Source organism: Cydia splendana, chromosome 22, assembly GCF_910591565.1.
Source record: "Cydia splendana chromosome 22, ilCydSple1.2, whole genome shotgun sequence".
NCBI lineage: Eukaryota > Metazoa > Arthropoda > Insecta > Lepidoptera > Tortricidae > Cydia > Cydia splendana.
Window position 1 is genome coordinate 8,020,229 of NC_085981.1, and position 26,730 is coordinate 8,046,958.

Consider the following 26,730-nt stretch of genomic DNA (forward strand, 5'->3'; position numbering starts at 1 on the left):
TGGCGAAATGTTTGAGGAGTCTATGTAGTGAAATATTGTTATCAGCCATCACACAAGTTTTTGTGATGTAAGCGAGCATAATACGACACTATTTTTGTCGTTTTTCGTTTCGAAGTCATTGATTTATAGTTATAACTCAAAAATAGTTATTTTTGTTAACAAAGAAGGCGATAATTTAAGATTATGGTAATATAGCCAGTCAATCAACTTTGTCAGTAGAAAAAGGCGCGAAATTCAAATTTTCTATGGCAAGTTATTTTTGTTAACAAAGAAGGTGTTAATTTAAAGATTATGGTAATATAGCCAGTCAATCAACTTTGTCAGTAGAAAAAGGCGCGAAATTCAAATTTTCTATGGCATGATTTACCCTTCACGCCTACATTTTTTAATTTGCCGCTTTTTTTACTGACGGAAATGGCTTGACAGACTATAGCTTTTAAATAATGCGAAACTCAATTGGGTAGTATCGTTTCACTAAGAATTAAAATCAATTTAATCAGATTTATATAAGATTAGTATCGATAAATATCTGCCTATACACTGGCCTATAAGTGGCCACTGGCCTGTAAGGTTCTCAACCACCTACCGGCTGACATTACTGCTGCACCAAGTGCACCTATATTCAAAAAGAAACTCAAAAAATGCTTCTCGAGCAGGCGTTCTACGACCATAGGGAGTTATTCTCTAGTACATAATTGTAAGACGCTCTAATAATAACTATGTAATTTTTATATCTTAATGTTGACATGTAATTGAACACTACCAATAAAATTAATATGAATATGAATACAATGTATTGCAACGAAACAGATTGTGGTCTATTAGATATGCGGTATCTATGGAAGTCAGTCTATTGATGATAGTATCGTATTTGGTTTCATTCATGGTTACCACGAGTAATTTGAATAATATTCACGTTGGATACTGTTATGTGGTAGAGTTTGAACAATGTTTTGCACCATTCGCAGATTTGTATATATATTCCTTAACATTCCTTAGATTTTGCGTAGGCTTTATTGCAAATTCGTATACATTGTAACAATTATGAGTCGTTCTAAGAAAATTGTACACGTTACAAAAGTGCATGGCCACTTTATGAATGAATTCCATTCATAATGAGCCTATGCAATTATGCAGCTTGCTGTACAGATACCTGCAATATGTTACACAACGAAGGCTGCAAAAATATCTGGCAACATCTTATTTGTAGAGCCATAAGAGCGTGTCACATATTTTTGCAGCCTTCGAAGAGTAACATATTATTGCAGGTAGGTATTTTTTAACGCCTAAACTGTTGATTTGTGCAGACGATTGAAGATGAACACGAACTGTGTGAAGTGAACTTCCTTAACAACCTTATGATCGATACTTATCAAAAGGTAAATTGTGTTATTTCCCCTATTCCCCACCATTGTGATCAGGGATGTTGCGGATGCAGATTTTTTGACGTCCGCGGATGCGGATATTTATTTTAAAGCCTCACATCCGTGGATGCGGAAGTCAAGATTTGGTACTTAAAAAACGTCAAATATTACATTTTTATTAATGTTTATTAAAAAAAATTAAACGTTTAGTATTTGAGCAACAATATAGGTGCGTTTTATTTAATAAACAGTAACTTGGCCGACTTTTCGGGATCTAGACGATTTCGTTATATATAATGACGAAATTACACTAGCACTTACGCCGCCGCTAAGACGTTCCTGTTACCGACTTGGTCGACATCGCATGTGCTCCGCATCGATTTTATGCGGATGCAGATGCGGATGTTGAAAATAATGCGGATGTTCCGCGTATGCGGATGCGAATATTCGCAACATCCCTGATTCTGATTCCGTTCTGTCTACACAGAATCCGGGCTTCAACGTTCAGAAGGGAAATAGTAAACGCCGTTCCATTTCCACTAAATTCCTTAAACTATATACATATTATACATATGTCGCCTAGGAATATTATGAAGGACGACCATTATAAATGTACGCAGGACAAGGGTTGACATTTATGTGCTCGCCTCGCGTCTAATGACCATCAAAGAGTTATAAATAGGGGATAATCTTACATAAAGTGATATGATACGTTATAATGTTAATAAGCACCCTTGGCAATAATTTTGCAGGGAAATGAAAGTCAAGGGACACATTTTGGCGTCTGTATTTTAGGATATACAATAAGAAATAGTATGTGCTTTCAAATTTAAACACTTCACATTATCTTATTAAATATTTTGATTGGTTTTTGGCGTCTGCCGCGAATGAAGAAGACGCTGGTTCGATCCATTTTTGGACTCGAGGAGGAGTACCACTGGAGGGCTTGATCACTTTTTCTTTCGTAGAGTATTTGACTCTATCTAGGTATTTCAGTTCACAGCAAAAAGTTTCAAAATTATGATTGACAATTATCGAATGACAAATTTAAAACATGCAAATGCAAATGCACATAGGCTGCAGTGAATGGCTCAATAAAATTGCGACAAACTCATCAATAAAAATTAATGTCAGTATGGTGCAATCTCTCAATCACACCGTTGTTGTCGGGACGTACGTAAACTAGTATGCGCTGTGCGTGGACGCTTTCAATTGGACTGGATTACCCCGGGGTCAGACTAATTGAATCTTTATTGTTTTATGGGCGCGACACTGTACGGAAAATATGAAAAGAAATATTTGTTTCATTTTAATTTCGTTCCGTTTTTTCAAAACCAATTTTCAGTAAAGACTATGTATTGTGTTGAGTTTGTTATGTAATAATAATTCAGCCTATATACGGCCCACTGCTGTGCATGGGCACATGCCTCGTTCGAATTCGTTATAAATTTGTTTAAAACAATCACGATCAAGCTTTTCAAAGCTAAAGCTATCATACTTAAAAGTAATAATTTAATCGTACCGTACGTACAAGTGCCGATAAAAGCCAACAAACATATTTACCAAATGTTACTAGCACTACAGTTTTAATTTTCTGTTTGAACTACCCTCTTATATTAAAACCCAGTTTTCAAGCGCGCATTCGCTGTAAAAATCCACTTACGCGTAATACTTTATGAAAAGCAGAAATTAATACAGTTCAGTATCAAACTGTTCATTAAAAAGCTTAACACGCGGTCAGGAAAAAATCAATATGAAGCGAACTCTGTCTCCGTATATGGGTCATCGAGCCGCAGAACGGCGTAGCATACGGTGCTAACAAAAATAGATCAGTTGTTTTTATACACCGTTAAGTTGGGATTACACGTTTACAGGCCGATGTGGCGTATAAAATCTCCGGATCCCGCAAGGTTCGATTCTCGGTTAACGACTTTAAATGAACGGAGGAATTGCAGATGGTTAAGGACAAAAGTGATCACTTCAAAATGGCGCCGTCTGATATTAAATCTCAAGTGACAAAAAAAGAGTTTCCAGTTCACCGGACACCACTAATGAACCCCAGCGAAAGATGCATTTAACTTTGAAAGGGAAGATGTCGATTTTCTGACCGTACTGCTAAGATAACTAATGTATTTCGCGTTAGACGCTCCTTTAGAGCTGCGTTTGCCAACTGCATGTATTTTTAAGTGACGGAAGCATTTAGAATTCCATTAGTGCTAAGAAGGTTGCTTTTAGATTAATTTCTTACGAATAAACTATTTCTTTCTCATCACAGTGTGATGCGTCCCATCCCATCCTAGGATCATCGTTGTCACACTTTTTTGCTGACATTTTAAACTCAGTAGAAATCGGGCCATGGGTTTTCACATCGAGTTTACATTCATAAAACATATCCGTAACAATAACTAGAAAATGAAACCATTGAAACCAAAACTTCCTGTTTTTGCTGCAAAACATATCAATACGATGGTCATAGATATCAACTCTCACTCATTGCTATTAACTATTAACAATTCTCAAATATGGTTTTCATTAACTAAAGTGCGGTTTGATAAATCCGAACGCAGCTAATCAGTAATCATTCCATACAAGCGGTGAAACAATATAGCCATCACACTCGATCGTATCAGTAAATAGCAAATATGCTAAAACAGATTTCCATCACAAAATAGGGAACAGCATATCGGAAAACGATTGGAGAAAAATGTCGCAATGTGAAATACTTTTAGCTTAAAGTGTCATTCGCAGCCTTGCAATTCTATTGACTGAGATCCCGTTCCGATTTAAGTTTAAAAGACCGTAAGGAAGAAACTTTCTCGAAGCTAAATTTTTCCTGGATAGGTACTGAAAAGATTGTTTATATACTTCGTTGGTAAAAAACTAATGTTCGGCCCGTCTTGTGGTAAGCTGTTTACCGTACCCTATGAGCCCTTGACAGACACCCGTCAAGCGTTACAGCTTCTTTTAAAACATTTTAAACTGGTTTTTGGGGAACCCCATGAACGTCCCTGAGCGCGTCAGCCAGACAAAACAATCTGCGGCATTACTGCCTGCCGATTGAGCAGGCTGTGATGTGAACTCCTTGTCGAGGTTATATCAAGGACTGGAACGGGGTTCATAAAAACGAGTGCAAAGGTTTTTAAAGAATTAGTTACAACCCTAAAGTTGCATTCGTCCGTCGTAAGGTTTGGCTAACCGCTTGTCTTAGGCGAACTATAGCTATATATGCGCAATATTGTGCACCTATATGTCACCAATGTGGTATAAAACACATAATGTTTGACATATGTACAATGTACATATGTAAAAAAGTGAAAATAGCACGATAACAAACATCAATTAAAATGGCGAACGTGACGATAACGCTGGCCCTAATTGCCCCGTCCTGTTTCCCGATGTTACGTCAAACCGTTGTGGAAAATTGGAAATAGCATATTTTTCATACTAGTGTAGTATCATATGATACGAGTACAATAAGAACAACACTCATCTTTCCTAATGCTTTATCTCATCATATTCTCACATATATTTCGATAACGACCACCAAAGTCAGAGGTTTTTCATATTATGAGCTTATATATGGACCTACGCAATTATACTGTAGACAGAGTACGAGATGGTAAGAAATAAACAGTATTAACGGGGAAAGACCGCAAAATACTGAAAACGATGAATGAAAAATTTTTTATTATGAATCAGAACCTACAAAATGTAATCAAACAGTTTATTTTGCGTACTTCGAATCCTACAAATAATACGAAGACAAAAATTAAACCAGTTTGCCGTTTATTGAAAAAGCTATAATAAAAATAAATATCCAAAGAAATGTTAACAGTCTGTTTAGCTTTAGATAGCGTTCAAAGTGTTAAAGAATGCCCGTCATATTTGAGAGGGACGGAAGGGTTCGCTGCCTTCATTGCCTTTGATGTTGTCTACATACATAATGCATTAATAAAAATAATAAACACTTCTTATGGCGTATGAGGCGTAGATAAGATTAAATTAATTTATTTCTTATTGAAAATTACATACATTTTACAAATGTCACAAAGTATGATGAATTCACAAAAAGATCGTCAGAGTTTAAACAATAATACATTAAAAATAAAAAGTAATAAAACATAAAAAAAAAATACAATCTAAAAATTCCCAAAAACAATTAAGTAAAATACAGCCAAGACCTTATGGATTCAAAAAGGGTGTATTGTGAGTCTGTGAAATGAACATGAAAGATCGTTGCGTAGCCTATTCAGTCTATTGCGTAGGTAGCCCTGAACACGTGTATTCAAAGAACAATAAACTGTTTATTTCTAGAGATAAACCAATTGGTTTACCAAATATTGATATCATTTCTTTGATTTCTTATCTAAGCAGTGAAATTGGTTTTGAAATACTAGAGTTTTCCTGAAATATAGATACTAATATAGCCTAGCTTTTGTCAGCAATTTTATTGTTAGAGGACGGTCGAGGTTATTCAAATGCAATTTTTCTCCTCATGTTAATGAATTAAGGCAAAATATTTATTACCTATAGTCACTTGTGACATATTCACATATACTATCCAATTTCGAACAAGTCGTTAAGGCTAACGTTAAGACTAGTTTTTATGTGAAGGAGTAACAAACATCCATTGATTTCATCCATTCAAAATTTTCCTTGTATTTATTTATTATTATCTATATATTTTATAAATAAATTGTATTAGCGGAGGAGCCCTTTCACTAAGTAAGTGTTAACAAACATTCAACGTTCATAAATTGTCCCAGGACACCTCATAGCTGTGGCGCCCAACGTGGGGCTGCAGGGCGCACCTAAAGCAATTTCCCATTACGACGAACACAATAACCAACCTTAACATCATTCGAATAAAGCTCAAATACACTTGTCGACTTAATATCTGTGATTGCTGATGAATGACAAGGAAAAATGAACTGTGAATTACTCGCTTAAAGTCGTTATTCTGTTGTGGATTAGATTCGCGTTAATGGAAAAGCGTCTACTCCTAAGTAGGTAGGGCCGTGAACGCAGGAAGGTTACGACGCGACAGAGCTGGTATTGTTTAGTTGGGTAGAATAAACATCGTAATAAGTATTTACTACGTCGAGCTTGATAAAAATGTATTGGAACAGGTAGTAGGGTAGAGTGGTAATCTTTAGTATGATTTATTAAAAAAGAAAAGTCCACTAATTAAAGCCTATGTTGAATGTCGCTCTTCCAACGCGTAACACAACAAGTGCTTGTGCGTCATTCACACCATACGCAAGTACGGCAACATGGACAAATATTAGCGCCACCTCTTTCTTATGTGTGCCACTACTATTACCCTATTACTATTACCTATTATTATTCAAATTCTATTAGGGGCTCAAAAGCTGAGCGCGGCCGAATTTGTCAAAAGGTTCCTGACTGCTTTAGCTAAGAAAGACTAAGGCTAAGAAATACTATTTGCTGATATAGAAAATGTCACGACCACACTTCGGCCACGTTTATCGCAACTTGATTACCCCGCACAGCCCAGGTAGCCGACCCATCTAATAATACAACGAAGTAATATCAATAAAGTCCCTTTACAAGTAAAATCCACATACTCGGGCTACAAGTCACGACCCCCACAGTTTCGACACGCCAAGCTCATATAAAGCCCCTAGACGAATTCCAAGGGCAGAGTTAGGACCAGTATAAAAGCATTTTACGATTACGCATAATTGTTAAGGATCTAAGGGTCATATCACACTGGCTTATCAATTCGGGTGCGTTTGTCAAAGGGAACGCAAGGTCTGTAGGCTATTTGTCAAAGACCCCGACCTACCCTCACTCCCTCTGAACATAAAAAGCATTTGAATAATCGAAATGACGAGCAAGGGATATTGCCAATATTGTGTACAGGTGCTGTAGTAATTGAGGAAACGAATTCCCTATTCGTGAGCCTTAGCGACTATTTAACCGAATGTCGGAAAAGGAAGTAATGCGTTTCATGTGGTTATAGGAAGTTGTAACTGTTGTAAGTAGTAAAAGACGATGCTACTTTTACGAAACATGAGATAGGTGTTAGAGAAAGAGGTTTCATAAGTCATAGGAGAGGCATAGACACACATCTTATACAGTCATTGTTGAAATCAGTTCAGTCAGTCACTCAGTCAGTTCTCAATTCTTTTGTATGACTTTAGGCGAAGAAAAAGTCGAATGATGACCGTGGTGTGTGTGATATCCTTCGCAATTTCCGCTGTAAGCCCTCTTGTATTATGAAACGAGTGTCTAGGGCGATTAGATGGTTATGATGATGATGACTATGTTAAATCTACATTCACATATTGATGTAAACAAACAAACTATACATACACATGTACACTGATTAATGTACACATGTGATGAGAGTATAATGTTCAAATCAAATTATCGTAACTCCCACAAATTCGATTTTAGGCGAAAGTTTACCGGGACAATATTTGTTGTCTATCTAATTATCTCTTCTACAATGGTATTGCTTCCAGTTAACTCATTATTCTCCCCATACACGTCCCTACACGTATTTTCACCACTAATTGAATTTAATTACATTGAGTTTGGGGTTCCACACGTCTGGCGATGACGTCATCTCGCGTATCTTTGGGGCCGATCCTGTTTCTATAATATAATAATTAAGGTGTTCATTTTGGTACAACCTGGAGTCAGCGAGCATCGTTGCACTATAAGCGAAAGCCGTTAACACTGATTGTTCCTCACAAAATGCAACGGAGCTATCTTATAAGGCGTCTTGCTCGAACTTATTGGTGCGCGTGAGATTCCTGATGATATGACTCAAAGTGGTATGAACATAAAACCAAAATCTTATCAAAAGATAAAACAGAATTGGCTTCAATGCTAGTTTATACCTCTATCTGAGAGGGTTTGAATCTCAGCAATGTGTGCTTGTGCTTGCGAAGTCTTGTGCTTTCCCGGATATGCTTTTGTACACTGTATACCTCATTTTGTACATTGTACAATCAAGTTTTAGTGCATAGGGAGTTGTGTTACTACATAACGATTGTATTCCCAACTTGCTGCTTTACAGTTTGTAAGGCGTGACTAAAAACCCATTGTTTCTAAACGACGCCCGTTTTATAAATTTAACGACTGTAATGAACTCTCATTTTTCGCATTTCCGTTTAACGCTTGATTCTGGGCCGTTTCATAGGCTTTAATCCAGCGGAGTTGAGAAGAGATGTGGATTACAACATTTACAATTACAACCAATGCTATTGGTTGACTCCCGCACGTCTCCCCTCTTCTCCGCACATCTCCGCCGCAGTGGAAAGGTAACTATAAAACTCTTTAACCAGTAATTAAAACATGCAGTATCAAATTTAGCAGATCGTCAAAAATCTGTAATAAACTTAACGTTTTATAATGGCTTAACGGAAAGAGATATATATGTCACTATATGTAGAACAATTAGACTGGCAGATTTTTACCAGCAAATATATTTGTACTCAGATGCATATATAGTACTATCACAGGTTACAAGCATATATAAAATGGTCCCAGGCGTCCTTTTTAACCAGAAAAACGCAGACTGTGCAGAAAATTGGTAAAAGTATTCGACTTGGAAACTTTTGTGGCAGTGCTTAGGTCTGTTCAAACAATTGCCGACAAAGTATTTATTAAGGAAATTCAGCGTTTATTGAACAAGGTTTATTTTTTTGCTGATAACTAAAATCAGTGAACCGCTGGACTTCAGCGGTTTCTGTTACATTGGAAAAAACAAAACCCACACTAGAGTCTGTGCAGAAAGAGAAGAGTCACAGAATGTATTGGTGCCCATACATTTCACGACTCTTCTCTTTCCGCACAGACTCTATACCCATTATCCTCTTCTTCGTAAGCGAGTAATGCATGGCAGACATTGAAATCAAATCAAAATTCAGTCGATAAAACCTAAAAACTTCACTTCCTTACATCCCCCTAAGTTAAAGCATGATGCATGACTCATAGTGAAGGGTCGTTTCATACCTATTAATACATTTTGCGATACCAATATATAGATATAGGTAGATTAGGTAGCCCTAGGGTAGGTATTCAGCCTCAGGGGAGTAATTATGGAGGTGTTTGAGTTTCGTGGGTGTATAATTGAAGAATTACCTTGTGAAAGCTATTTAATTATTTTGCTTGTGCCAACGTTATGCAAATTAGTTGGAATTAAGATCAAACAAAATTTATACGTAATGGAAGTCGAAAAAAATTTACGCTTCAATTTGGGTATACAATACAATATTTCCCAAATTAGAGAGTAACAAAAGAAATGTTCTATTACACGGAACATTTTCATTCAATTGCATGTTACTTTTATTTAAAAATTTCTCACCATTTTCCTAAGAGTTCATAGACAAACTTATATCCGTGAAATTTAACTTTAGAAGTTAAAGTGTTAAAGTGCTAACATTGTACCTCAACAACAGGTTTATTATCTTTGGTAACAAAGATAACAGAAGCATGAACTTTATCGAGCAAACTTTTAACATAAACTTGCTTTGAATTTAATCAAAATTTAAAGCAAAAATTTTGGCTTTGTGCTTAAAGCCGAAGTTTTGGTACAGAATCTGCTACTTCTGATATTAATAGGTAAGCCAATGGGAACGATGTTATACGGACAATTTGTCTCGGTTCTCTGCGTAATTCTAACTATTATAAGCCATTAATTTGGAATCCCTCCTCAATTATATCAACGATGTCTCCACCACATCATCGGAGATTCCATTAATGCAATAATACTACACTACTACCTATCCCCTTCTGCATAGACGGACGCAACCAATTATGAAATTCAAGACATTTATTTCAAATAAACAAGATTCATACGGGGCCAGTTGACCATGGGGGTTCTTAAAGTGATACTCCTCCTACGTACTTTTGTAACACAACTTTTTAGTACGCAATATTAGTTAGTTTCATTTTTTTGAGGCAAGCAATGCTTTGGTCGGCGATTTTAGCGCGACAGTTACTGTTAATATCAATTTTATCTAGGTACCTTTGGTTGGTGTTATTTAAAAGTACCTACTTACTTTTCTAACTTATTAAAAACATAATAACATTTCAAACGTTGTTCCAAAACTAACAGACTATTTTTTTCTAGATAGAATACGAACTCTTCATGTTACCCGTAGTCGAACTTACTGTTTTACGTTAGGAATGAACTTCTTGTTAACCACTTAAACTGTCGTTAATCTTGCTTTGGCCTCAAAATCACTGAGACCATCAATTGTGGGCCCGTTAATTGCTACACATTGTTTGATACGCTGGATTTCATTAGCCCACCAGAGGGGATTGGAGTTAGGTGGTTGTCACACTGCCGCCGTGTCTCCGCATGCGAGTAACGGACTCGCACGCAGAGACAACGCACCAACGTCCGAGTTTTCTCCGCATCTCCGTCCGGAGCTGCGATGCGCGACGTCCCGCGTTACTTCCGTCTCGCGTTCATTTCACATTCGAACGTTAAGGAGAAGACAGTTCCTATTTGTCGATAAAATGGAAACGGAACTTATTCATAATGCTGCGGTGATACTTTCAGTTTGGTTTTTGTACAATCGAGTCATAAAACGCAGAAGACACTGGGTACATCCCTATTGACAAACCAGACCTATAAATGGGTCTTTTGCTAGAGATTACCAAGATTTAAGGCAACACGTTGAAAAATTTTAAAACTTATCGACGTCGATATCTATTGCGCCTACGTCCTTTTTGCACTAAAATCCGTACGGCACTGCGGAGCTCGGTGTGACATACCCTACAACACGCACCGCGTCTCCGTCCGTGCGCGCGAGTCGTCGTGCGTCTTGCTCCTCCGCGCGTCGAGGCGGAGCCAGAGTGTCGTACAATGCGATTTTTCTATACAAAATCAAGATTCTACATACAAAGTTAAAAAACGCATCAACGGACGCCGCTGCGAGCTGCGCAGCAGTGTGACGACCCCCTTAGCTTTGTTAGAGGCATTCTTTTTGTCGGATGTTGCCTCGGCAACCTTTTTGCCTAGACCCCATTTTTAACAGACTGTATTTTTTTCAGTTAGACTGAGATTTAATGGCAGGGCTTATAAAACTCTTCTTGGTTCGAATTGATACACTGATAAGGGGCGTGATGCGCATATAGTCTTACTTTGCTATATCGTTGAGCCGATGGTGAAAATATCAGCAAATCCTATACTACTCGAGTACTCATACGTCTACAATCTGCATTAAGAAGTCTAATGCTAAATGTCAGTTACATTAACACTTAATGTAACTAACTTTAATGGGTGCCCCTTAATACACCTAACATTAATTGTCATAATATGAATTCGCATAACTGATTTGGCATAAAATAATTGTTCATAACATTGAACAGGCATAATAATAAAAAAGCATAACACTTATTGCACATAATAATGACACCGCATAATTTAAATATGCATAACATTATTAACTATAACTTTAACTGTCATAAAATGAATTAGCATCATTTTATAACTTAAATGGATCAGGGCAAAACCAACTTAACCAACTCGGTTATGTTAGGTTCAGAAGGCCTTAGCCTTCGATGTTAGGTATTTTTTTATAACAGCCCGATAATACATAAATTCACATCCTTTCACACATTCACATCCCGATTAACTCCTCCGATCTATTAAATAAATAAAGTAATATATACAATCAAAATTACATTTATCAGTACCTCTAACTGGTAAATAGAACCTATACCTATAAATCTGTAGGATGGAAAAACCATCCAAACTAAATTTAAATTGAAATTGGCTGCAATTGCTTCCAAATACCGCTTTTTGGTGACGTAATAATCTGTTATCTTCCTTTTATATTTATACCATTTAATAATTATGCAAAGTAACGTTATGCTTATTAAATTTATCCTTAGTCATCGTTATGACAATATACGTTATGCGCATTAACATTATGCGTACTCAGATATGCGTAATCTATGTTATGCCAATTTGAATTAGGAGTATTACGTTATGCGAATTAATATAGACCCAACTTTAATATCTAGATTCTTCACCCAATAGGCTGCGTTTTCGCTTAGCTTAAGTACCTACCTAAGTCCAGAGGATCTCCTGTGTACTTTCTTTTTGGGAACTCCAAGACAATGTGGTAAATGGACTGTCCAGGTGCTCCACAGTCGCACTTCGGTGTATCTCGCCATCCAGATGTAAATTTATAAATCGACCAATAATAAATAAATAAAGCTAAAGTTTACATCTCAAACGATAAAAAACATTTTTTGTATCATCTCACAAAAAAACAATGAACCTCATAATAATAGTAGCTTCCTACTTCCAGTTTAGACAAAAACAAAATCTAGCTAAAGTTTCACAATAAATCGCCCGCAGTATCTAGTCTAGTGTTAGTGTTTTTATAAGAGCCGTCGACTTCCTAGTCAAGAGCCGTTCAGGCTCAATGGACTAGAAAATGGCAGGAGCTTAAAAAAAGTTTAACCATCAATAGGCTTATTGTAATAGTATTTTATAAGTATAGTTCGATAGGAGAAGTGATAACGTGAGTTTTGATAACGTTTTAAAGGAATATGTCTCAGGCGAAAAAAGTTTACTTAGTTGAAAATGAAGAAAAATATAATAATTAAATCTATTTACTTACCGATTTTACAACAAAAAGCTGAATGTGTTAAAAATAGATTTAGATATTTATTCTCATAATATGAAATTACATTATAAATTATGCTAGACTAATCTACATGTTTTTTTTTAATAGGACGGTTATTCAGCACATAAGTGTATCAAGTATATCCTTACTTAAGCCATCCTTACTTATAAATAATAAGTCGCATGGATGGTATGGTAGTAGCAAAAAGAATAGATAGTATAGAGGGGTCCTGTCATTGTAAATTTTGTAGTCACTGCAAATTTACTGCCATCTATCGACACACGACTAAAACTGAAAATGAAAACGTATAAAGTTATCAAAAAATGTATATATATGGATAAATGATTTTATTATTTAAATATCTTTTTGATCCATGTTCATTCACTGATATCTATGTGTTAAAATTGTTAAATATGAAACGGTGTCGTCACGCCATCTAGCCGAGGATAGGCTAAAGGTGTGTGCGCCATCTATTCGAGAATGACTTTTGCTTGAATTCTGAGGCACGTTTTTTCCTTAGACTTTATTCGTCTTATACGAAGTTACATATGTCTTTGGTAGTAGTAAATGGCTACTTAAGGATTAAGCTTAAATCTTATTATGGGTAAATATTTTTGCAAAGTTTGCTTCTAACTTATTATAAATGAGTTTTTATCTACATTTTGGAGTGGATACTCTAGGCTTACTTATTTATATATGACTTGACAAATACAAAAAAGTGGCTTCCTAACATTTTCAGTGCATTTCAAAAAACAGCATTAGGTAAGTAGGTATTAATGCTGGAAATTTCATGTTTCAGTTAAATATTTATTTCTGAATTCAGAAAACTTTGAATTTCAAATCTTTACGAAATAGTAAAGTTGTCAAGAAGAAAAAGTATCCTTTAAATTTTGAAGGCTTCAAACCACGCGATGGTTTGTTCGTACCTTGTTTATCTAAAATTCCTGACAAGACTGTCTTAAAATTTCAAAGGAAACTGTAGCGAAAACATTTTAAAGATTAAAAGGTACGAGATTGTAATTAGAAGTATTCTCTTAAGCTTTGATTTCAATGAGATTTTAATTGCAGCTTAAAATACTTGTGCTGGGATTTAATGTTACCTATTATTTGAATATGTAGATAATAAAGAATTTCGAAAAGTCTTTTACCTTACTAATAATGTGTTATTATCTTATACCTTTAATCATCTCGGAAACGGCTCTAACGATTTCGGTGAAATTTGCTACATGGATGGGGGTTTTCGGGGGCGAAAATCGATCTAGCTAAGTCTTATCTCTGGTAAAACGTGCATTTTTGAGTTTTTATATGTTTTCCGAGCAAAGCTCGGTCTCCCAGATGTTATAATATAAACTTACCCAGAAAACACCAACTGCATTTCCTGTAACAAAGCGTACAATTATTAACGTTTTGCGAAAAAGCTTCCAAGTTATAATCATCATCATCGCATACACTTTACGTGAAAAGCCGAAACGACCGTTGAAAGCGGGTGAAAAATTGATAAAATTACAAATCCCATCCAAGGAAATTCGTGCACTCTAGTCGGGGCCCAAGATTTATTTTGGTTAGCTGAGCCAAGGTTGCAAGTTAAGTTATAGAGTAGGTACACCAAGACTACCAAATGTAAAAAAACCGGGCAAGTGCGAGTCGGACTCGCGCACGAAGGGTTCCGTACCATAATGCAAAAAAAAAACAAAAAAAAAAGCAAAAAAAAAACGGTCACCCATCCAAATACTGACCACTCCCGACGTTGCTTAACTTTGGTCAAAAATCACGTTTGTTGTATGGGAGCCCCATTTAAATCTTTATTTTATTCTGTTTTTAGTATTTGTTGTTATAGCGGCAACAGAAATACATCATCTGTGAAAATTTCAACTACTATCACGGTTCGTGAGATACAGCCTGGTGACAGACGGACGGACGGACGGACGGACGGACGGACGGACGGACGGACAGCGAAGTCTTAGTAATAGGGTCCCGTTTTACCCTTTGGGTACGGAACCCTAAAAAAGGCTGCTGAACGAACAATGACAAAAGCCTTTAGTTTTGCACACACATTAACACTCTCCTGAAGGTGATCGCTGAGCAGGTGGACAGCCCTATCCTCGCTCACTGGATGTCCTTGCATGTCAATTGTAATTATAATTATACTTTCTACTAACACACCTAATATAAGTTATTACTAATATAATTATGGATGTATTTGTATCCGAAATAAATGCTTTCATTTCATTGCATTTGCTATATTGAAGTTAATGCAGCAAAACTAAAGATTCCAGCTTTTTTACTTTTACATTACAAATTTATGACATTTGATCTTAGTATTGTGATTGAATAAGGAGTCTTGATTGCGAGTTTTGTCAATATAATTGTTCTTGTTGACTAGGAGGAAACAAGTTACATGACATTAGACTTAACCAATCCCATTTAAATCCCAACTGAATCTGTCAAAAGTTTGCACAGCTTAATTGAGTTCTGAACACTGCAAGTCAGCTTAATCTAGTTGACCTGAGAGTTGCAGATGATTGTCACGTGAACATTGGAAACTAGAAGGGTCATTATAAATGTAAACTTGTAAGTGTGTAGCATAAAAATTATAAACACTTCAGGATTTGGTTTGCAATTATTTAAAACGGATAAAAATGAATATCAAACGAAACGCATAACAAAATCTATGCTAAATTTGTTGAAATTGCATAGTGATACTACTAATTATTTATTTACACGTTCGCTGCGGCAACGGGTCGAGTCAGCCTAATGCAGGATGTTTAACTGCGTCATAACAAATGCGCGAAAGTTTTAATTTATAATGAAATATATACCTCTGAAGCTGTAGTTGATACTACACTTTTACGAGGTTGCTTAAAATAACACATACTTACATATCCAAACCATAAAACCGTTTTAAATAATGCACATAAACCGTATATTATATTATCTATAATCATCCTTTCGACATAATCCCAAAATTAAAAGCAGATGCTAAACGAACAACATAAAGATCAATATCTTGATGCTGCAATGGATTTAACAGGATCTAATTTAGAAACTATAATCGAAACGATCGTATCCAAACAAGTTGAATGAAGAACAATAGACAAAACAATAGTAGCAGAACAAGTTGAATGCAACCAAGCAGACGAAAAAAATACAGATCACGCAATAATGCATGTAACACGTGGGGCCAAACCCCTTGCTGTCCCCTAAAATAAAGAGGGTAACGGCAAAAGAAACGCTGCGTAATGGGAAATAAAGTTCATTTTAAATGGGGCGGAAAGACATTTCAATAAATTACTGCAAGCAATGCAGGGAGTGCATTGCTTGGATCGATAGAGCGGCGAATATTTTGGACTCTCGAATTTAATTGGAGTAGTCGAGTAAATACTTGAAACCGTGGTGTATGTAGTAACGGTACCATGATTAGTAAAAAAACGACATATGAATATAAGGGGACACTAAGTTACAAATAACGTGTAAAAAAATCTTAGCCGTGGAAAGGCTAACTTGGTCCTGCTACAATAGAGTATGTCGTGCCAATTTTGAACATGATGTAAACTTCAAGATCACTGTCAATTTGATTTAAGTCCAATAAAAAACCTACATAAGATAAAAAGCTACATTTAACTGCAGTTGATGAGAAGAAGTCGAAGAATTCAGAGATCCAAACATGACCAAAAGGCAAATAACAATATAAAAGGACATAGGTATGTTAATAAACTCAAGTTATTCTCGCATTCACAGTACAATAGTCCCACCCTTCCATGCACTAAGTTAGATCAGGTTTTGCATAATTTAAGAGATAAAAACCGTCTGCCAGAAACAATTACCAGCACTATTTGTTATTGTGCCAATTGGTAAAGTTCTCTCATTAGTTTTTGTGTGATTTTGAGAATGGTTTCAAAGTTGTTCTACACCGGAGTAATTGGTTTTGTTGGAAATTTTGAACGAGAAAAGTAAGATATCAGTACTTAATACTTATACATAGCGCTGTTTGTTGACATTTAAAAATCAATGACAGAAAACATTGGACACGAGTCAGACAATAACTGTTATGAGTAATTGATATACTTATATCAAACTATAAATCAACTGATCTACCTGTACTCAAAGGATCATTTTTATCGAACCAAACGAGTAATAACATAATATTCATATTCAGAGTTCAACATGTGTGGAGCATGATACAAGCGAGTTCATAATGCATGACATTACCGGATCTAGTAAACAATAGTAATTACATCAGCTAGCTAAATGATGAAATATTAAATGAAAGGGACCTTACTGCCCTTGACGCTTATTTGCGCTAAAAGGACTTTTCCAGGATATAGAGTACTAACAATATTATAAATGTAAAGGTTTTAAATATTTGAAGGTTCCTCAATCATGCCAAAACGGCTGAACTGGTTTGTAATTTGGTATAGGGGGTGGCGTAACAATACTAACAATTATAAACGGGATCACGAACAGATGCACACTCAACCTAATTATTACACAAAACTCGCTTCTAAAAACGAGATATCCCATACGGAATACGGATGCTGAACCAAGACTACAGCGACACAACAAAATTGTTGTGTACGATGTTTATAACAGTAGCACTTTTATAAAATATTATAAACCCTAATTATAAGGCGACGAGCCACTTTCAATTCGTACAGAACGTACGAAGCATTACACCCGGCTCAGATGTGTTCCCTGAATCCAAGCACATGTCTGTTCGAAGCAATAAACCAACCGTCAATAAATATGCTGTCACGAGACCTCGTAAATGCCGTCGTAAAAAGCAGCACTCTATCTTCTGATACTGGGAGGGACAATTCCAATAATGGTTCGTTGCGATGTAGTTACTCTTTTGCAGCAGTTTATGGTGCTGTCTTCAGTTGTACGTACCCTACTGGGTTAGATAGAAACGTAGCTTTAAGTCGGACCTATGAGTGGCAGAACACGAAAACTATGCAGCGTTTTTTTTTAATTGTCCAAATCTCATTGCGCTAAATAATTAGTAGTAAGACCGCAAGCAAGTTCATAATGAAGAAAGTAGCAGAAACATCTCAATACATACGCGATCTTCCCGTCCTCTCTTCTCTCTGAATTTTGTCTTAATTGAATGCCATAAATAGTTGTCTAATTCGTAGCACGTACATATATGTCACACTGATGTGACCAAAGCGTCTTGTGATTCTAAGACGAACTGTGTTACTTTACTGCCATTTAAACCTGTACAACCATGTGATCAAGTTTCTATCGGTCAACTTTAAATTAGCATACAAGTCACAATGCAGACAATCCATGCTTAAAGGTACATAACAGTCACGGAAGGACATGCTAGGATACAAGTATACTGGGGTTAATGCCCAAGAACAAAGTATACTTAAGAATTTAAACTGTTTTTTTCTTATTAGTACTTTCAAACATAAATGTGATAAAGGAGGGAGAGTTGAAACATTTATCACAATGATTTATGCTCGTAGAACTAAATCTCCAGTAATCTTGCTTGACTAATGAGAGCAAAAGTATGGTTTCACCCAAATCTCATCAGAATCATACATCATTTTGGTCCCTCATCTAAGACGGTTCAACGCCTCTCTAAAATTGTAACAACAGATGCTCCTAAATCACACACGTGTTAAAGTAAGATAAGTTTAAACATTCTATATTCGAAAAACGACAAATAAAAATTTAAAAGGCCAAAACTGCTGAACGGTTAAAAATGTTTTTCTAAGCGCGCGTAAACAGCAAATCTAGAAAAAGATGTATTTTCTGCCTACTCAGCATTATTTAAAAACGCTTTTACATATATTCATTTGCCGATTCAATTATTTTATTTTCAATATTCTACTTACTCTACAGTAATGGTAGGTTTTAAGTTGAATAAAAAGAACATTCAAGTCACAAAGTACCGCTAACTATAGTAAAAAATAGGTGCTCTGCCACTGAAATCTGAGACGCACGTGATCTGCAAAAATCAGCAGTAACAGCTTATCTACGTGAAAACACAGTAAATGTACCAAATAAGTGCAACTTTTATTCAAATACCGTGGGACTAAATTGTAAATCGTGCCTCGTATGCGGGCGTGGAGAAATGTATGCAAATTCTACATCAAACGGTTGTAGAACTTGCAGAAGACAGCATCAGATATCTGGAAACACTTTGAGAATTAGAATTCGCAAGGTATTCCACTGAAATTTGTAATCTGGACGTCCATTTCTGTTCCCGACGGGTTAGCTATTTCAGAAACATTTTCCACTTTGAGCCAAATTTTGCTAAGTTATATTATCAAGTACATTATTTTTTTAGCTTTGTCACTCATCTACATTTGAACTCCGAGCATTAAATGCTTTTGCATTAAATTTTGTTACAAGTCAGCTGTCCCTATGTAAAATACCTAATTATATATTTAATCCTTAATATCATTAATTTACTTCAAATCCTAAATAGGTACATATGCATAGACAATCAAAATAACTTTTAGGATAAATCCAGTCTTATCAAACAATCCATAAGGATGAGAACTTTGGAGCTCCCAAAAGGATCACTTTTAGTTAGGGCATATAATATAAATATAACCAATCTAAATATTAACAGTATCAAGTAGTCCGTCTTTTATAAAAAAGCTAAACTCTTGTCAGTGCGGCAGGGTAACCGGTCTGTCAATAACGCCTCATTATACTAATCATTTACAGCATTACTAGTAATCACGAGGTGAACGGAAATCGGAAACGGCCATTTAATTCTCTAACCTGATCTAGTTATTTATAAACTTCATATAATAAATGAGCAGTTTTCGAAACAGGTGACTTGTAAAAGTAGGCCAGAATTATCAGCGCTTTTTATTTATAAGAATAAGAATAATAGGTATTTTTAATTTTTAGTTTTAGTTATTTTAATTGTAGTTAGTTTTAGTTTTGTATTCTTGTTTGTCTTTTAATAATTATTATTAATAATTCATAAAGATTAAGAATAAGAATAATTATTCTTTATTTATTATATCGTTTTTAGGGTTCCGTACCCAAAGGGTAAAACGGGACCCTATTACTAAGACTTCGCTGTCCGTCCGTCCGTCCGTCCGTCTGTCACCAGGCTGTATCTCACGAACCGTGATAGACAGACAGTTGAAATTTTCACAGATGATGTATTTCTGTTGCCGCTATAACAACAAATACTAAAAACAGAATAAAATAAAGATTTAAATGGGGCTCCCATACAACAAACGTGATTTTTGACCAAAGTTAAGCAACGTCGGGAGTGGTCAGTACTTGGATGGGTGACCGTTTTTTTTTTGGTTTTTTTTTGTTTTTTTTTTTATATGGTACGGAACCCTTCGTGCGCGAGTCCGACTCGCACTTGCCCGATTTTTTTTTTAGTACTGCAGTAATGTAACATAACCAGCCATAACAATTGAGTGTTTCGAAAAATAATAACGAATGCTTCTATTGACTTCGATGTAGCGGATTTTCTGGTAGTTTTTTGTGCGCATGAGTAAACCGATTATTTGTTTTTGTTTTGTACTCAACAAACAGCATTGATGGTCGTTTGCATATGGTATTTATTTCAGATTGCATCACTATATTTATAATTAATAATTACATACTGCGTCTCGCCACACCCAAATTTCTACTGTCATATCTTCATTTTAAAGCAGACAGCAAGTTCAAAAAATAAAACATAATCATAATGAATGGGGCTCTGAAGGGCTTAAGGCCAACCACACAGGGTGCAGCAAATCCCTAAACAGCCGGGCCATGGTCAGATTGCCGGATTAGGACGATTTATTGGCTAGTTTATTTCGGAGATTGCTATGTGGAAGTTTTATTTGCTTTAATTGGGAGTTTTGGTAGTGAACAAAATATCCCCACTGGGGGGGATATCGCGGTAGGGATAGGTGGAATAGGCGAATATTAATTTATTGTGGATAATTTGGAAGGTATAATGTCTGGCACACATGTGTTATACTTTACTGTAAGCAATTTAATTTGCTTAAAAGCTAAAAATAACCTTAAAAAGGTCCAAACAGCGTTAAACATAACTAAGCGTCTAGAGTCTGTGCTGAAAGAGAAGAATCGAGAAATGTATTGGTTCCATACATTCCACCACTCTTTTCTTTCCGCACACACTCTAGATTTATATATGTACTTTATAATTCGTTATTAACATTAAATTAAATATTGTATAACGATCAGCAATACAATCCTTTTCTTTTTATTCATACAACGTTTGCAACTAATTTACAAACAAATACCTGCAATAGAATCAAAAAACCAACATTAGAATTTAATTTAAACACAATACCAACATAATTTCGCTTCCTATAAAAATTTAATAACTTTTACTCTCTCCGTAGCGTGCAAAATAGTAGTTTGTGTTACAAGGGATCAAAATGATATATTTCCGTCAAGGGCGTACATTGAATCCCGAATGAAGCGATGGATTCTACAATGAGCGTAATGAGGGATTCAAGTGTTAAAGCCCAAGACGAAATAATTTTGATACCGTGTGACACATACTGCTTTTCACATCAACTATGAGAAAATTGTTATGTTCCAAAATATGTATTATTTGACCAAAAAGAAAATAGTAAGCAAGAAAGAAAAAATCGTGTCCTAAAACAGAAAAGTACAACTTTGATCCCTCCAGCAGGGAAGAAAAGTGCCACTTTGATCCCTCCTAGCGGGGAAGAAAAAGCCCTTTTTCGAATAGGTGATGTGAAAACGATATTTGATTTTCCGTAATTGTTTTCTACATTATAATCACAGCATCAAGAGAAATAAAACTTCATCACAAAACATCTTACGCGTAAGTCCAAAGGTTAGTCAGTTACCATTATCTCTTCAAGTCATCACAAAGTTAACAATTTCACGCTTTCGATTTCGGAACCACTCTCAGCTTCAAAAGCCCAGTTGACATCAAAGGAATGATCTCACCATAAACCATTTTATAGGTGTCGTTTTTACACGTCTGTTCTTCTGACAAATAAGATTCCTTGAGCCCGATTGTGTTATAAAAATTTCATCAGGTTAGATCTTATTTTGACATGACCTTTAGAAGTGACATCTGAGGCATCTCACACGCGCTAGACACCTTATGAGATGACTCCTGGGGGCCTAAACAGGTCAAGATGACAACCGTACATGACAATTAAAAGCTGAAAGAGAAATGTAAGATATCTGTCATACATTTTTTCTTGAAACGACACGTCATTACGAAAAGACACGTGACTATTTCTATACATCAAGTGTCATTTGGCGTTTTCTATCCACGATTATCATCTTGGCCAGGCGCCATGATTGCATTTCGTGAAGACCAATCAGCGATAGCGACCGGCTCACGCTCATCGCTGATTGGTGCAGTGGCGCACGTTGACTCAAGGTCGTGTCAAAATACGATGAAAACCATATCAAATTTTTAAGACATAACCGGCCTCGTTGACCCCTATTTGTTAGGCAGTAGATGCTTCCGCTTTTAAAAAGATCTGATTTATCGTACGTCTTTCAGAGTGTATCACTCGTGACGAATCTCAATTTATCTCCATGGGATCCTTATTAAGAGGAATGGGGACGGTGCTTCTCCATACAAACGTAGTCCTCATTTTCATCTCTGGATATTGATATTAAAGATAATATTTTTACATAATTTGATGTATATTAACCATAGCTATGCCCCTACGTTTGACTTTTTCGATTTTTTGATTTTTGATAAAAAATTGGAGCGAAAAACAGATTTCATACAAATTTTGCCCACATAGCTGTGGTTGATATACAACAAATTGTGTCAAAATATTTTCAATAATTTTAAAATCCAGATAGGAAAATGAGGGCTACGTTTGTATGAAAAAGCTATTACGCGCGGGTCCTCCACTTTCGTCTTAGAATAGTGAAATCGGTTTCTAAAGCATGTAACAATACTGAGGACACAGATTGATGGTTAAGTGGTTTCAAATGCACTGTAAAGGGGGATTTGCATAAAGGCGTCTCGTCTAGACCTTGATCGGTTCTCATTTTATTCCACTAAGTGGAAAAGAAAATGGATCGTTGTAAAACGCTTTAGTTCCGGGACTGTAATTACATGAGACGTCTTAGAAGTAGATTAGTGTCAGACATTGTTAAGCACTTTACTAGACATTAATGAAGGTGATTATTGTTATATGACGATGTTAATTGTTCTTGAACAAATAAACTGAAACTGAACTATCACTATTTTAAGGGAAATTGCTATAATTTATAGGATTATAGTGCATTATTTTTACCGTTTGCGTACTCTCGGGAACTAGTTTTTCACTTCTTATGGGTCGTCCTAACCTAATAGATAACGTAACTATGTGGTTACTATTAAACTGTTAAGATAACGAAATAACTGGCCTATTTTACGCACGATAAGCTACAGCGAAATCAATAACATATACACTGAACACCTGATATCAACAAAATCAATGTTTGTTATGGCTTCTATTATAACAGAAATAACTTAAAATACGCTCACGCTCACTACAGCATGCTATGCAATGACTGGGAGAAACGAAAGAGTGTCAATTTTTTTTGACCCGATAGCAACAGCCAGCCAACTGCATAGTTGTACAGCCAACTGCATAGTTGACCAAAAGGTGTGAAATCATTTACCCCGTCCCCAACTCTCCTCTTAATACCTATAGACTACCTTTAAAATCTATAATAAATTGACTTATTTTTCATTATTACAATCACAACACAAGACGTTCAAGTAATTTATTATTTGTTTTATCGACGTAAACGACCAAAAATGCCTTCAATCTTTCCACAGTTCATAAAAGCTCTCCAAACGTTATCCATATCTTAAATTCGGAAGTCAAACATGAACGGAACACCAAATGCAACCGCACGATACACCCATAACCAAATCGAAGCTATATTCCTATTGCTGTTGCTTGTATTCGTTTCGCATCCAGTATACGTAAGTCTGATCTCTCAATCTGTAATAACTACGCGTATAATGAGGATTTCGACTGTATTTAAAATAAATTATTTCACACCATACACGAAATAAAGCACTAGAAAATTATTGGAAAAATGTACATCACCGTATTTTAACAATTTCTATTGTATAAAAAACTTGACCGTGGCCTCACATGTCTGTATTTCGTACAGAGTCTATAGTGGCTAATCGTTTTGAGAGTTCGGAAAAAGAAGCTGATCTGACTCCTGATTTAATTTCACTGATAAGATAAGTTTCATCCTATAAGCGGTCTTCACATTGGATACGGAGCCGCAAGCAGCTCCAGTGTGCAGGCGGGATATCGGCGAAATCGCTATATCCTCTAGCTGCAACATGAAATTTTGATTTGTCAAAATAAATGTTCAAAATATAATGGAGGCACCTTTTTATAGGCCTATAGGCGGCAAGAGGATATACGAGTAGCGCGGAGCGGTGCGCGGATACGCATCAGTGTGTAATCATAGCTCTGGTTCTGAAAACTTTTCAAGCGGTAGGAATCACAGCTATTTGGGTGCAGTGCCCGCGCGGCCATGACTCATCTGTCAAGTGCATTTTACACCCAAAGGCGGAACAGCACAAGCGACACACTCCGTGACCCGTATGTCTTGCATCGCTGGATTCGGCGGATGTTTTTAAATTGATCTAAGAAATTTAAATGCGGGGAAGATATAAAGATACAGATTTACCAAACAAGGATCGTAAAGTTTGAGCCAATAACGTTAACTGCAACTGAATTATAAACAAGTTATATTCGTATATATTTCGTTCATGTATACTGATAGCCACAAGTAAGAAAACATTTTACGGATTGCCTGACAACGAACAGAGCCGTAACCTATATTCACTTCCTGGCGAAGATGTCCTTTACCTATCATTATAATGATCTTTTCACTCAATAATCTGACCTATCTTTAAGAAAAGCCTGGGTATGGAGCTAACTCCACAACCGTAGACTCAAGAGAGAATTCCTTTAACCTCTTGTGGTCTAGCACGAGTTGCGTTCTCGCACGCGAGTCCATATTTGAAGTAGCGCTAGATGTAGGTATAGAGTGGCGCGCGAGAACGCAACTGATGCTAGCAGGTCTTGTCTGTGTAGTATGATAAGGATCCTGATCCGGACCCACATTTTCGTCATCTTTTTGCATTTGTTTCGAGAAGTTTTCTTTTCACAAGCACAACCGAGGTTTGAATCTTCGATTTTTGACCATTTGACCACCACAGACATATAAAAGGTTAGGTAAATCAGAATACTCAGAAAAGAAAAGCAGGCTGTTAAGACTTTTTAACATCCGATTTTGATGCGCACACGACGCTCGCGACCGAATTAGACAGTTATAACAACTCCCAGTAAGGTGTTCTATTTTCGAAAGACAAGTGTCTGAGAGTAACGAGAGATTGCGCGTTTCTGTGACTCGGCGTTCTCGGTAGTTTGTTTGTAAACAAACGGTGGTTGTGGGAATTGATTCCGATTTCCGTGACAATTTTTGAACGAAAACATTTCGTAAATTGCCGTTGACAGAGGAAAGTAAACAAAGTCGAGAGAAATGAAACAGATTTTAGTGGACTGTTTTCTGAAATAACTCAACTGTAACGAAAAACATTGCCGGCGTGTGCGTTTTATTTTTCTACCAAATATGCAGGTCTATATTTTTATACTGTTAAAATTAACTACATGTGTTTGTGTATTATTAGTATTATTACGGATCTTTTAATCTTAATCGCACAAATTACATATGTTTTTTTATGTAATAGTCAGCAAACGAGCAGACGAGCCGCCTGATGGGAAGCGGTCATCGTCGCCCATGGACATAAGCAACATCACAGGAGCCACTTAAGCGTTGCCGACCCTTGAGAACCCTAAATAAATATGTGCTTACAAAAATAGCTTTTTTTAACTTATTTGTGACACAATCTCTAATGTCAATAAGATACCGAAAAAACTCGTAAAATACGAAAAAGAAGCATTTTTACGAAATTTATGCTATCCCATTATAAAAGCGGATGGTAACAAAAAGTTGAAATATAAGATAAAAGTGAAACCGAGAAAAACGGAAATCACGATGCCCAAAAGATCAACAAATCAGCAAACGCCGAACGTGTTATTTCAAAGTTCCGACAGAATATTCACGAAATGATAATTCAAGAGAACCTCTGTGGGAGCGGGCCTTCTAAATACGGACGTACCAACGCGGAGAGCCGATTTGATTTCGCGAGATGACGAAGATTTCGGAGTAAATCTTATAATTGGAAGAAATAAAGGGCTTTCCGTTGACGGGAATGAATAATTAGTTGCAGTAATTGACTGTTCATCTGACGGAAAACGTTTACATTTAGCTTTTTCCGAGGCTTTAAATTTTGTGTGCGATTTATTAAAACGATTGCGTTCATATTAAACTGTAGCCTTAATATTGATTGCGCTGAAAATATACATTTAGTTTACACTATGTTAGCAATATGAACTTATTCCTCTCTGCAAATTTAGATTGTTTTTGTGTTTTTCATTTAACTAGTCGATCCTCATTTCTCACAAGTCTCTTTACTCATTAGACACTTTTAAAAAACATACTTTTCATTATTATTTAAACAAGCACTAGCAACTGGTCATTTCGTTACAGTTTTGAGACTAAGTGACACTTAAACTAGGCATTACTCATTAGTGTCATTACATATACAGCGAGTCATTGAAATTCCAGTTAAATTTTACATTTTCTGACACGTTTTTCATTCGCGAATGACTCATTTTAAAAACAATGTTCGTGAACACGCAATACTCATACAT

General features: G+C 36.1%; 1 protein-coding gene across 1 annotated transcript in view; it reads right to left on the reverse strand.

Moving 5' to 3' along the window:
• The window catches only part of LOC134801516 (IQ motif and SEC7 domain-containing protein 1), a 266,858-nt gene that overhangs the window by 218,950 nt on the left and 21,178 nt on the right, over positions 1 to 26,730 (reverse strand). Inside the window, exon 2 of the mRNA XM_063774128.1 lies at positions 14,344 to 14,366. The gene's annotated coding sequence lies outside the window, so the exon portion shown is untranslated. The remainder of the gene's footprint in view (positions 1 to 14,343; positions 14,367 to 26,730) is intronic.